The sequence below is a fragment of the Sceloporus occidentalis genome, unplaced genomic scaffold, assembly GCF_023333645.1.
Source record: "Sceloporus occidentalis isolate IW3139 unplaced genomic scaffold, rSceOcc1.0.p SCAF_7, whole genome shotgun sequence".
NCBI classification, from domain to species: domain Eukaryota; kingdom Metazoa; phylum Chordata; class Lepidosauria; order Squamata; family Phrynosomatidae; genus Sceloporus; species Sceloporus occidentalis.
The window spans coordinates 12,629,793-12,642,468 of NW_028316987.1; the positions used below are offsets into that span (position 1 = coordinate 12,629,793).

At 39.1% G+C, this 12,676-nt stretch overlaps 1 protein-coding gene across 2 annotated transcripts in view; it reads left to right on the forward strand.

Annotated features, from left to right (window-relative positions):
* KANSL1 (KAT8 regulatory NSL complex subunit 1) overlaps window positions 1-12,676 on the forward strand; it is a 173,330-nt gene that overhangs the window by 2,257 nt on the left and 158,397 nt on the right. Inside the window, exons 1-2 of one of the 2 annotated variants that reach the window (XM_089531941.1) lie at window positions 2,984-4,178; window positions 4,410-4,549. The gene's annotated coding sequence lies outside the window, so the exon portion shown is untranslated. Of the gene's footprint in view, window positions 1-2,983; window positions 4,179-4,409; window positions 4,550-12,676 lie in introns of those variants that run through there. The other variant, XM_089531942.1, reaches the window with a different exon arrangement.

Sequence of the window (12,676 nt, forward strand, 5' to 3'; positions counted from 1 at the left end):
ATACCACAAAACTAAAGATGTCTTTAAAAATAATGGAATTCTGGAGGGATGAAAAGTCTTTGTGTCAGCTTTGTGCGTGTTGTGCACGTCTTAAAAATCCATTAATTCTGCACACACAGAGACACAACCATTTAGGAAAATGCTTAACTATGTATACAGCCTAGGTGTATGCTTTTAAAAAACAAAAGATATTAGTGGCAGTTCAATTACTAGCCAGTTTCAAATATCAAAATGCCTACCACTGTAAGGAGATTATCACACCAGCCACTTTCTTGCCTTTTCCCCACAGTGGTCCTGCAATAAAAAATAAAATGGGAATATACCCTCTGAAGAGCAGGCACCACCGTGTTTCTTTCATTAGTGGGACAGGGGCTGCTGCCTCCATTGCACTCCCTTTCTGTCCTCTCACTTAAACCCTCCCTCCCACATTCGCCAGGATGCCTGTACGTATTTTCTGTTTTTTCCACAATTGCAGATCTCTACAGCCCTGATTTAAACTTTTAAAAATGTTTTTTGAGGCTTCAGAGCTCCGAAATTGTGCGAAAAAGAGAACAAATAAATAAATATTGAGAGGTGAAAGGGGGAGGCAGGGACAGTGACATCATGTGACTGCCAATGGCTCAGCTGCCTTGGGAATGGCTTTTCACACCTGCGGCATTGTGTAGGTGGTAGTTCATTCGTGGGTTTCCCCTGTGAATGAAAAGGGATGGATGAAGGATGGGGCAGCTATAGGAGGGAGGTGACAGCATGCAATCAGCATTGCTGATACTACTTCCTTCTCAATGAAATCACAGTTTAAAAATCGTGTGTGATAATCTCCTAAGAGAAACAGGCTGTGCAGATGATTATAGGATTCTATGCACGTCTATTCACAAGTAGGGCCCGTTGTGTTCTGTGGGACCTACCTCTACATATGCATGTGTATTAGAACTGCAGTTTAAAGTACTGTAATTCCTATGAGCAAGGATACACCCTCAATTGGGGCAGGGGGGCAATGGAGTCATATTCCCCTATCCTTTGCCTTGGATCTGTTGCTGTCAGAAACTTTGTAACAGTCAAACAGGAATCGCACTGCTGTGTATTGTCAGGATTGGCTCTTTTAGGTTTTCCATTGGCTGCTAAGATTTTAGATTTCCTTTTTGCTTTCCGAGAAAATAGAATGACCGTAGGTGTAACACACACATACACTTCAAACATTTGAGCAAATAGAAATTGACAGGAGTGAAGTTAAACTTGTAAAAGTGTTAGTTTTTTTTTAAAAAAGAGTGATAAAGGTAAGATTTTATTCTAGATTGTTTTTGGATTCCTCTGAAATTTTATACTTGCAAGTGTTAAAAAAGGCTGTATCAAGAGTTTGTACACCTAAATCTTGCATTTGTCTTCTTGGTATAGCTTGTTCCTAATACACATGTCTGTAATTAAACCAGCATATAAATTAGACATTTTACATAGACTGATGCTGGTCTATGGAAACCTTGCTTTCCTAGTTTTCATTCTCATAGAAAAACCAAAGTTTATGTGGCCACATGCCATAGCACAGGTAATATGAAGAATACAAATGACAGGACTATTTCTTATCTACTGTTAGCCCAGTTAATGACACATAAATAATTTTAATTACATTTAACGACATATAAATAATCCTGATCCTAAGTGAAAAGAATAGTTGTCTTTTTAAATATGAAGTTTTCACAGACAAAAGCTACTACCCACTTTTAGAAGGAAAGCTGACCTTTCACATTAAATTAAAGGTGGACATCTGGAATGTTTCCAGTTCTGTTTGCATACCAAAGGAAAAATGTCTGCTACGTTTGCACACACAGAACCCAAGAACAAATGCAAGCTCTTTCAGCATCTGGGACACTGACTGGTAGCTTTTCTCTGGAAGGCAAACTATATGCTAGCTTTGGATACAATCTAGAAATAAAAGCAATTCTTATATTTTATAAATAATAAACAAAATTTGTGAAGGAGTTAGCAATCTGTGGGCTGATAAATCCTGCAGAAATTCTTAGCGCTTGACAAGCACACCAATGGAGGAAACTTTTAAGTGGCAGTTAAAATTTCACTTGATTACTTGGTATTACTTTTATTAAAGCTTTAAGAAATAAACAAAGGAATAAACTAAGGTGGATTTAATTGTTTGAAGTGTTATCATCAAGCACCAAATGCTTGTAAATGCAGGCTGAATCTCCCTTATCCCAAATTTGGAAATCCAAAATACTCCATAAACAATTTTTTAAAAAATCATAGGAGACTGAAATGGTGACACCTTTTTCTGATGGCTCAATGTACACAAACTTTCTTTCATGCCCAAAATTATTTAAAATATTCTATAAAATTACATTTAGGCTATGTGTATAAGTTATATGAAACATACATTAATTTAAACAAAAATCCATCAATGATACCTTTATTGGCCAACCAAAATGCACACTATACTTGATGCCAGCTTTCGAAGCTCCATAGGCTTCTTCATCAAGTAAGATGTTACAAACCAAACAGGAGGGTAGAAAAAACAACAACAATAAATTGGAGATATTAGTCAGATGCCTGCAAGTTGTTTCAGTCCTTAGTAAAGATGGTATACTGGGGAGGATAAATTTTGTGCAGGCAGGCTCCTCTTCCTTCTGGCCATGTAGCAATAGGGAGATTTTCAAAGTCCAGGAAATGTAAAGTCCATTTGTATCTCAACAGGGACCACTCTTTTGCAATCCAATATGTCTCCATTCCAGTGAGGTCACAGGCCCCTTTGTAGGCAGAGAACAATCGATTCCTCAAGAGGTCTCCATGTTTTTGCATCAGGAAGATTTTGGTGGTCTACACCACCAATAAAAGATATCACTGATGGATTTTTGTTTGCATTTGTTAAATGGATGACACAGCTACCCCTGCATAAATTAATTTAGTATTGAGATTTGGGTCCCATCTCCATGGTATCTCATTATGTATGTATATGCAAATACAGGTATTCCAAAATCCAAAACAAGTCTGGGACCAAGGATTTCAGATAAGGGAGACTCAGCCCATATGACAAATTCAGAACTTTGAAATGACATATTAAGAATAAAGTGATACATTAATTTGTAGGAGGAGAGAAACAAGAGAAACCCTTTTAATTTGATGTGAATTTTAAAAGTCTGTCACTTTTTGGGGGGAGGGGGTCAAAATGAACATGATTTTTCATAGTTGTTATTTACTGCTATTCCTTATTGTTATTTATTTCTAATGTCAGGAGTAATACATCAATTTTGAGGACTTATTAGTAATTGGGAAAACTTATTTTTTTATTGCTAGTGTTTGAACTCTGCCCAAATCCCCCAAATTAGCATAGAGGGCAAACTCAGCAAGGCTTTTAAAAAAGCAGATTCCAGTTCTTCCTTCCAAGCCATTGCAACTTGTGTGCAGGAGCACTTTATATATCTGAAGCTTGTTGTGTGGCGAAGGAGCCTAATGATGGGGTAGTTCTCCATTAAGAAAAAAAATCCAAATGTATGCACCAGCTGTTATAGATGAGAGAACATAGTGATATGAATGCAATCTTGTACTTTCCATTTTGTTTTCCTGAATACTTTCTCTGTGTCTTTGGCTTTCCTCCCATTGTTAGTGAAAAATACTGGTATGCTATATTACTCTGAGTGTTAGACTAGTAGTCTGAGAGGCCAGGGTTTGTATTCCCACTCAGCTGGGGAAACCGTAAGATTTCTTTGGGCCACTCACACACACTCAGCCTCAGAGGAAAGCAAATGTAACCCCCCCTCTGAACAAATCTTACCAAGAAAGGTCTACCATAGGATTGCCATAAGCCAGCATCGACATGAAAGTACATAACAGGAAACTATATATTAAATATTGTCTCTCCCCACACCCCATGTTCTCTGAAAATGTAATACCACTACTCCAAATCAAACCAGGTACATAGTTGAGATAAGACTACAGTTTGTGAGTACAAATTGCTCTATGAAGAATAGACAAGTGGTGCATTGTAATGACAGTGTATGTCTTCACATGAGGGCTTCGTCCACAACTTGTAAGGGACAGTTAGAGGATTGTGCTTCGTTTTTGGGGTTGACATAATGGAATAAGTGTGGTTAGGAGTCATGTTGCCTGATTAGTTCTGAACACTGGGGGAATAGGTCCTGGACACAGGCAAAGGTGATTGACAGTGAAGGTAGCAGGTGAGTGGAGGAAAGGATGGGCAATTGCCCTCTGTGTTATTGTCCCCCCCCCCCCCCCCAGGGATGGAAAATGTTCTGTGAATTCTTCATAATCCATAGAATATGTTTATTCCTGTCCATCTTTACTTCCCCCACCCCGTTTTTCTTTCTTTCTCCACATAAGAATTGTACCATGTGTGTTTTATTCATGCAGTTTAAATTCATCCACTGATTTAAAATCTTCTGTTACAGAGGTGAGGTTTCTTCCTTAAAGTCAAAGAGGTCTGCAGAGCTGCAAATCTGGCTGAAAAGAAGCTTATCTCTACCAGACCCCAAATTGCATCTGAATTATTCTGAACATGATGGATTCTTCCATAGTATACCACTACAAGGTAAGTGTTGGTTTTTCCATTTTGTTAACTTTGAATTGACTTTCAAGGAAGAGTTAATTTCAGCCAGGATTTGGCCTTGAACCCTGCTGGAATTCATTTGAGGGATGAATGTATTTGAAGTGATGTCTCTTGCTAAAGTGCAGTCGGTGTCCTTACTCGTGTTAGTGGTTTTCCCCTCCAATCAGAAATACACCTGTTTAACAGGTAATATAATGCAGTCTGTTTGTTTCAGATATTGCTTGCCACTTGGGAAATGTCTTCTGATCAGGTTCAGGAGGCTGGTTCACTTTTGGTGTAGTCTACGTTTTAGTGATGCCAACTGAAAACAAATTGTTTTTATTGAACCAGATTGCATTCTTTTAAAAATACACCATGAGATGAAACAGTCTTCAGTCTAGGCTTTGAGGGTCTGGGAACTGTAGTTCAAGAATGTAACTGTGATCAAATGTTACAGAAGGTACAACCTGCCTGTCTCAACTATGAGCTTGCCATGCATGGACTGGGCATCCACAGATGGCAAATTCCATTGGCCCTCATGGTGGCATGTGCACTTGAGGTCCCGTGGTTTTTGGCATCTGCGGAGGGGCTCCAAAATGGACACTAAGGGCTGACTGTACTGTCTGGATCTTGGAGTCTTTCCATGTCATAAAGAAATTGTGGGGAAACCATTCTTCCTTATATTCATGGCTCTCTTTGACCTCCTGTCCACCCATTGCATTAGAGAACAGTTTCTATGGGGGAAGCCCAAAGCCTATATTTTTAAATAAATTATATGCACTTTTCAGAACTTGGTTCATTGCAGAGACCTGTATTTTTTAAAAAAACCATAGCTGTTGCAGTCTTCTCTTTTTTTCCACTGAGATGTTGTCATAGCACAGACCTCTGATTTTCTAAATTCACATTTTAAGACCTGCTGTAAGCTCTTCAGCATTTGCTATATGACTATACTCATATAAAATGCTTTTTTGGGGGTCTTCCATGAAATATTATGATGTCACATTTGCTATTATTATTTAAACATAAGAGTTTCATTGTTATTCAAAAATGTGGAAAATCTGTTTTAAAAAGCTGACATTTCAGAAAGAGGCCAGAATACTGCATCACTTGGCAGAATGCATTTCTCTGCCTATGCAGTTCTGTATCCCTCTTACTCCTGAAAGACATTTCCCAAATGTTGGAGCATATTGCCATAAACATTTATTGGTTGGGAAGCAGGAGGGAAGGAGGTGTCTGGGGAGTACCAGGCTGGTGATTTGGGAGGATACCTGCTCTCTTCACCCAATTGCAGAGCTGCAGCCAGATGCTACCTGGGTGCCTCTGCTGCTCCTGGCCAATAAATAGCTGTAGTTATGTGCTCCAGTTCTTGGACACTGACTTGAGGGGATGGCCGTTTTGCAAAGAGGTATGGAATACCTCCTTCACAATGTCTGCAAAAGGACATACACAGGTGTAACCCCAGGTTACATGTATTTATATCACCAACAGGATTCCTAACAGTAACCTATAGTTTATAATCTCAAATCATGGAATTGGTATATGTTTGTGTTTTAATTTTCTTTAAAGAAATATTAAAGAAACATGTACAATATTAACAATTTTCAGTAGACAAGAACTGGAATATTTTGTTAGTGCAGAAAAGTAATGGTTGACATAGAAAACTAAGCTATTCGAGGATAGTATAAGGTGAGAGGAAATCCATTTCAAATGGATCTGACTGTGCTCCCAAAACACTTTAATGAATGATCTCTGTTGACTGGTGGTGGTTTCAGTGTCAGGGGTGTAGTGAATTGTCTATGTGTTTTAGTCCAAACTAAGCTTAGCTTGAGTTACTGTTGGTTACTGTTGGTTTCTGCTCTGAAGGGCAAATTAAATTGCTGATCTTAAAGCCTCTGGGCCAGTAAACTGTTGGACGATTCAAGATAATTTAACTTCTAATATAAGAGTACACTACTAAATTAGTGCTGGTCCTTTACAAGATGAACCGTCACAAAATATGACATTTGAATTTATAATGTATTTTCCAAAGTATTACATGCTATTATTCTCAAGCACTGGCACGTTCTGTTTCTTTGTGTGTCTGTGTGCGCTCACACTACAGTAAAAGGTAGAGAATATTGTGTATTAATTTTAAACTGCAAAATGCTTTCATTCAGCTTAGTGGGACATGGAAACCAAAACATATTGGTCTGATCTGTTTGCTACCATCCTCCTGATTTACAGAATGGAAGAAACACTAGGAAAGTGTGTGTGTGTGTGATGTGGATGTAAGAGTATCTAGCTTAGTAGTGGGAGTAATGGTGTTATCCATATGGTCATGCATGGCTGGATATAGCCTTTTTCTTCTAGAATTACAACAGGTAGGCCAATGATAACCTGCTTCTCTACACGTATTGGATTTGCTGGAATGTGATCAGTAGGGTATAGTAGTTAGAGTATTGGACTGGCATTGAGGAGATTCAGTTTCATGTTCCCAGTGACCTATGACATTCACTGGGCAACAGTGGGTCAGCCCTTCTACCCTAGTCTGTCTGTCTGTTGTTAACTGCCCTCGACTTGTCCCGGACATATGGCAACCCTGGGGATCAGACATCTCTGAGCCCCCTTGACCTCCACTGCTCTGCTTAAGTCTTCTAGATTCATGTGTGTGACCTCCATAATTGAGTTTATCCGCCTGGTGTGTGATCGCCCTCTCTTTCTACTGCTGTCCACCTTTCCTAGCATTATTGTATTTTCCAGTGAGTGATGCCTTCTCATGATGTGGCCAAAGTACAATACTCTCAATTGGATCATCTTGGCTTCCAGGGAGATTTCTGACTGTAACTGCTCAGGAACCTACTTGTTTGTCTTTTTGGGCTGTTCCCGGTATCCTCAGCACTCTTCTCCAGCACCATATCTCAGATGAATTGATTTTCCTTTTGTCTGTTTTCTTCACTGCCCAGTTCTCACATCTGTACATGGTGATGAGGAATATGATAGTTTGAACAATTCTAACTTCACTGGTTGTATATCTTTACTCTTCACGATCTTGTCTAGTTCCTTCATATCTACCCTTCCCCTTTCCCAGTCTTCCTCTAATTTCCTGACTGCAGACTCCATTTTGATCAATGTTAGATCCAAGGTACAGGGACTCTGTCAGACCTACCTCATAGCATCATTGTGAGGATAAAGGAGGCAAGAGGAGACGAGCCATGTATGTTTCCTAGAGCTGAATAGAAGAATGGTGGTATATAAATATAATAATTAAAAAATAAAAATAAAATGTGTTAAAACACTTGCATAGAGAATGCTAATCCACCAGTAGGTTGGTAATGTAGAAACTTTTACTAGTGGTTAATGGACAGGAAGGCTATCCTATATACGAAATGACAATTCTAGAAAAACTCCAAGAGAGTCTGCATTTTCACTGAGAAACTTCTTGGTTACTCAGCAACTGTTACTGTTAATAAAAGTAGTGCCCAGCTGTGAATGTTGTAGTTGGTACGTTTGGGTCAAATATGTAACCTAAACCCAACCATCTGTAATTTTTGACAGCAGTCACTTGCTCTCCTTGTTGTTGTATGCTTTCAAGTTATTTCTGCAAACCAATAACTAGTTATTTCCAGTTTCCTGTTGTCAAAAGGCTATTGGGCTACCCTGTTGTATGTAATGACCACAGATTGTGCTAGAGCACAAGTTAGATTTGATTCCCTTCTTGCTTTTAAACCCCACAGTGCTTCTAAGATGTGTTGCTCTCCTTCTATCGGTGTGCATGAGTCAAAGTCATTCACTGTTTTTTCAAAGACAACTGTACACATTTGGAAATAGCTTCCTTAACAATATACAGAAATGTCTCTTTAGCATCTATTGAGAGAAACTCTTAAGAGATTCCGCATCTGTTCAGAGGCAGCCATTGAATTTAGCCATTGAGTTTCAGCCATTCTTCAAATCACGGGAGTGTCTCCTAGCCATGAAACTAGTCTAGAGCTGGAATTTGGTGGACCCATTGTACCTTGCAACCCTAATTCTGCAAGAAATCTGGCTGAAAAGGCAAAATAAAATCATGCAGTGTTGTTCAAAATCCCCACTGCTCCTTTCCACTGGTCCAAGACATTTTGCTGTCTGAGCTCTACCCCCACCCAAAGTCATGGTGCATTGTACCAAAAGCTGAAGGAGTCATTTTGGGACCTGAGGTAGAAAAATCCCATAAGCATCACCCCTTGTAATTAAAAAATATATAATGCTAATAAATTAAATAATGTATAAATGACATAATTTGTTGCCCTTTCATGACAGCCCTATTGCCTATCTTTGAGTCTCATTCTGCCTTTAGGAATTGCTGGGCTGCTTTCCTAATCTATGCTTTCCTATTCACTTATGATATGATTCCCTTTGTATTGAACTTGGGACACCTTTATTATTTTCTCAGCCCCTTCCAATAATCAATCAAGAAAAAGCTTGCCATCAACTAAAAGCATTACTACAGCTGATTCAGCAGACTCGGAGAAGTGTAGATTGTGCATGCCAGTGCTGGGAACGCTATTTATTGTTATATGCTTTCAAGCTGTTTTCAATTTAGATTAATTTAGATAAAAACTCCTAAGGCAAAGGGAAATTCTTTCCTGGCAAGATTTGTTCAGAGAAGGTTTGTCATTGCTTTTTTCTGAGGCTGAGAAAGTGTGACTTGCCCAAGGCCACCAAGTGGGTTTCTGTGGCTGAGTGAGGATTTGAACTCTTGTCATCTTGAGTCCCTTGTCCAGTGATGGTGAACCTTTTAGAAACTGAGTGACTAAACGGCAACTCAAAACCCACTTATTTATTGCAAAGTGCCATGTCCCTCTGGCTTTCTAGTAACAAACTCTGGCAAACTCTATGCTGGGGTGACGGCACATGTGCCCACAGAGAGGGCTCTGAGTGCCACCTCTGACACCCGTGCCATAGGTTCGCCATCACTGTCCTAGTCCAACACAAACACTGCTGCTCCCCTCCAGCTCTCAGAAACATAATGCATGATTCTATCTTGTAAAAAAGGCCTTAGTAGTAGGGGTTAGCACAGAAGGGAAGAAAGCCCTGAACAAAACTAGCATAGTGCTGGAGTAAGGCTGTGTGTCTATGTATATGTGCCTGAATGTATGAAAGAGAGAACAAGAGAAACAGAAATCCCACAAATCATTGGGCACATTTTAAAATTCCATTTGAGGAAAGTAATTGGGCTGCCCTTCAGATATTCCTGGATCATAGCTCCCAGCATTTCTCACCTTAGACTATGTTGGCTATGGCTGATGGGAGTTGTAGTCTAAGAACATCTGGAGGGCTGTATAATTCCTATTCCTGCCTATATTTATGTTATTTACTGTAAAAATAATGTGAGAACTAATAACTATAGCAATACAAAACCACACATAACATCAAGAAAATTAAAAGAAGCTCCTGGTGCCTAGTAAACTACCAACATTTGAACCATTTGCCTAAGCCCCTTGTTTGAATTATGCTGATATAAGATCATTTGATTGCATCTAGGATTGCCAAACTTTGGTCCTCCAGATGTTTTGCACTTCAGCTCCCAGAATTCCTGACTGTTCACCAAGCTGGCTGGGGCTTCTGGGACAAGTTTGGGAATCACTGAGTTAAAAGTACAGCCGGTACAGGCAAACATCTGCATTAGTTTTCCTCCATTCAATGGTTGTCACATTTTAATGTGGGAAAGTCCTAACTTGTGAATGGTGGCAAAAAGTGTGGTAAATGAATGGGAGATTATTTTTGAATGATGATTAAAGCTCATTAAAATGTGTGAATGATTTTGGGCTTTGTGGACACAGATTGGTATCTGGAAATAGAGAGACCTTCCTTTTTAATTGTTACAACTTGATCTTTTAATTACAACTTGAAATTGTGTTTCTCTTTTTCTATTATCTTGTGATTCTGTTGGTTCTATATTATCTGTCTCTTTTTGCTGTGGTTGTCATAAGACAAAATATTTTTCTTTTGTCAAGCTGCTGTTATATAATATATAAAATATCATATAATTATCATTATAGAATTCAAAGACATAGCCTTGTTAGTCTTGAAAACCAATATGCAAAGGGGTCATGTAATTTTTTTGAGGCCAACTTGAAGAAAGGAGCTGGTAGCATGAGCTTGAGTTTATTTCCCCAGATGCAAAGGAAGTAGACTCAAAACTATGAATGCTTATGCCATCAGCTTCTTTCTTTCAGTTAGTCTCAAAGGTGCTACAGTATCCCTTTGCATATTATTATAATTATTAATGAAAGTGCTATTTCAACAGTAAAACAAGTAGAGTAATAATTCAGAATATTGGGAAAATATTTCTTATACTAGGGATTCTATGAATTTTTATAATGTGATTGTGGCACATCTTTCAGCCTCATAGGAAGGTTATGTTTGTGAAATATTAACCCACAACTAGTAACAGACCTCATTTAAAATATGTACTTTGTATGTTGGAGTACGATTTTGGAAACCAAGGTTCAAATCCCCACTCATTCCTGCAAACTTGCTGGGTAACCTTGAGCAAGTTACTCTCTCTCAGCCTCGAAGGAAGGTAAAGGCAAGCCAAATATCCTCTGAATAAATTTTGCCGAGAAAACACTGTGATAGGTTTGCCTTAGGGTCACCATCGGTCAGAAACTACTTGAAGGCACATGACAGCAACAACAACAAAGTATATGCTATTAATATTACAAAGACATGGATCTTCAGTAAGCACTGATAGTTTTTAAACAGGCCGGTTCTTCAGTCTTTGAAAAAGGAGAGAAAATTTGTTTTTAGTAGATGTATGACTGGAAAAGGAAGGCTTTTCATGTTTAGAATGCTTCCAGACAGAGGTGCGCTAAAACACTGTGTTGTGGTGGAAGCTTGCCGGGCCCTTTAAATTTAAGCTGGACGACATTTTAGGAGCCCCTGCTATGATCGCAGCTGTCACGTTTGCCCTGGTGATGGCGGTAGAGCCTGTGCAAACCAAGGGCTCCTTTTCGAATCATGTGATCTGCTCTGTGAACTGCGTTTCCCAGCAGATCTTGCTGTGACTGCATTGTTTTTCTTCCCTGCCCTTACTTCTTGCAGTGTGGTTGTAGCTCACTGGACTTGCGCATTAGGAAGAGGACAGGGAGTGTTCAGGGGACAGCTGTGCCGCCTTGTGGTTGCCTGGAACTGTGCAGTCTGCAGTGTTGAACAGAGGCAGGGCATGGTTACATTGCTGCTGCTGCTGCAATTCATTCCAGGTTTTAGACAACAGCCTCTCTGTTATTGGGTCAGCTTAAAGTGATACTGGCAAGGACTATTTGCAGTTTCCTATATTCTTAATATATTGGTATTTGTTGGTGTAGGAAAAGTTGATGTACCTTCTATGTATTTTGTGTCTTTTAAAAACTAGGGCTTTGCAGGGAAAATAACTTCTAGAGGCCTTGAGCATGGGGGCAGAACTGACATTATCAAGAAATCATCTCCAACTAGAGAGCAGACTGGTTGACTGACTGCATCTTTAGACCACCCGATAAACATAATTCTCTGGGTAGTGTATAATCTATTAAAAATACAAAGAAGAAAACAAATAAAGATTATTAAATATAAATAAGAAAACAATTTGAAACCATACATAACAAAATAAACCAGCAGTAAAGCATAAAAATACTATGGTATCTAAAACCAAAGTAAAACTAGCAACAAAACAGGACTACCAAGAACGTAAACCAGTTCTTAAGTTAATGGGACAGTGTCTTCACCCTGGAAATTACCATAATGTAAGTGCTGAATGAATCTACGAGGAAGGCATTCAACAGGTGATGTGCCATCACTGAAAAGGCTCTTTCTCTAGTGGCCAATTGCCTTGCCGTGCGTGATATTACATGCAACTGGAGGAGGGCCTTGGTTGATCCAGACTTCAGCATCTGGGTGGATATAGTTGTTCTTCAGCCATTTTGGATTTTAAAGGTTAAAACCAGAGTTCATGAAAATGCTATATTAAATTGATTTACTAATTGCTGCAGTTCTTGTTTAGACCATTTTAAACGAATGAGATGAAGCACACTTAACTGCATGTTGGATTGTTGCTGGGCACACCTCTGAAAAAATGGATACTGGTTTCAGCATGTGTGTGCATTTTTAAATTCTTTTGCATAATTGCATTTAGCT